Source organism: Culex quinquefasciatus, chromosome 2 (assembly GCF_015732765.1).
Source record: "Culex quinquefasciatus strain JHB chromosome 2, VPISU_Cqui_1.0_pri_paternal, whole genome shotgun sequence".
Taxonomy (NCBI): domain Eukaryota; kingdom Metazoa; phylum Arthropoda; class Insecta; order Diptera; family Culicidae; genus Culex; species Culex quinquefasciatus.
The window spans coordinates 143,120,774-143,122,281 of record NC_051862.1 but is presented as its reverse complement, the minus strand read 5'-3'; the positions used below and the strand labels follow the sequence as shown (position 1 = coordinate 143,122,281).

The 1,508-nt window shown below is 44.8% G+C and overlaps 1 long non-coding RNA gene across 1 annotated transcript; it reads left to right on the top strand.

The window, feature by feature from the left end:
- Nucleotides 1-519: 519 nt before the first annotated feature.
- On the top strand, nucleotides 520-921 carry LOC119768096. Its single transcript, XR_005277909.1, has 2 exons — nucleotides 520-800; nucleotides 858-921. It is a non-coding gene; the product is annotated as an uncharacterized LOC119768096 (long non-coding RNA).
- Nucleotides 922-1,508: the final 587 nt, after the last annotated feature.

The following is a 1,508-nucleotide window of genomic DNA, read 5'->3' as shown; positions in this document are numbered from 1 at the left end:
GTAGTTTGGTCAGAACTTCCCGGAACACACCTTTTGACCCGACGAAATCCGAAATTTTCGATCAAAATGTGCCGATTTTAGCAGAACCCGAGCAATCCATTGAAAAAAGTATTCTTGTTACCGTCTCAATCCGTACACACAAATCTTTCCATGTATGTGTGAACCCATCATTTCTAAATAAACATTTGAAAAAGACATACTGAAAAACTGGCTCTTCCACTGCAATCAGTCATAATAAGCCCTATTCAAATAATTAGCAAAAAAAGATGTAGGAAGTGTTGCTAGACAAATGCACGAGATAAAATAAATAGATTTTATTTCAGCTAAAACACTCGTAAAATATAATAAAATTTACATGCTTTGTGAAAAAAAAACTTTTGAATTACCCTTGCATATTTTTTTAGCAAATAAGAGCAATTTAAACGAAAATAACACCCGACGATTTTATTTTAGTCACACTCAAACTAGCATCACTGGCACTGCCACCGCAGACAGCACCGCTGTCACAGCTAGCAGCGGTTTGAAGTTTGAACAAACAAAAAACAAAGCAGTCAATCAAAAACAGGAAAACGGGAAAATCGCTGTCGGAGCAGATTCGTTCCGCCGAAATCACCTTTTCGAATCCGGTTTGGAGTTTAGTGCACTGGTTCTTGCACTGTCGGTGTAGGTTGGCCAGCTCGGCTGTTCGAGACGGATTTTGCAAGCCGGAATAGAGGTTCGACTGCACAAAGAGGGTTACTTGCTGCTCGTGGGGTACAGCTGTGTGGTCAGGTCGCTTGTCCGGTTCCGGAAATCCATCGGTTGGTTTTCAAGAGGAAGGAAAGGAGTTTAAGAATAATAAAACCTTCTCATTTCAGGCAGCTTAGAACTGGCTAGATCTTCGAGAACTTATTTGCCCAGCATCCAGCCGGAACGTTGAATCGGCCGTCGTCAAAAATCGCCTAATTTGAATATATTGGCTTTTGTGAAATTCTCCTGAGAGTTACGACCGTATTGGACCGGCTGCGGAAACAAGCTCCCGCACTTCTCCAGGTTGAGATGGCTACAGAACGACAAAGTAGATTCCTGGAACGATTCCACATCCGGTTCACAAACTCCGTCGTAGGAGTTGAAGCAACGCTTAAGCAAGATTGCCAAGTTGTTTCTGGCATGCTGGCTGTAAGACCACCCTATCTGGAGCAATTCAGCAGCGGCTCGTTCTGCTGAACAAGGATATTGCCGGGCAATGATCTCGTCGAGTGAGACTCGAAATGGGCCATGTAATCGCTTCCGGCACCATGAATCCGGTTCCCTCGCTGTGCTTTCAACCCGAAAGTGTTGCTGCAGAGCGAACGCATCGGATGGCTTTCGTTGAACTTCATAATCGGAAACGCCGCTTTCGAAATGTATCCGGCGGGAGGAAGTACTGCTGCTGCTGCTGCTAACGAGAGCTTCCGCCAGGGCGTCCACACTGAACAGCATCTAATTAGAAGGCTTGTGGAACATGCCGAAAACAATCCGCATGGGAT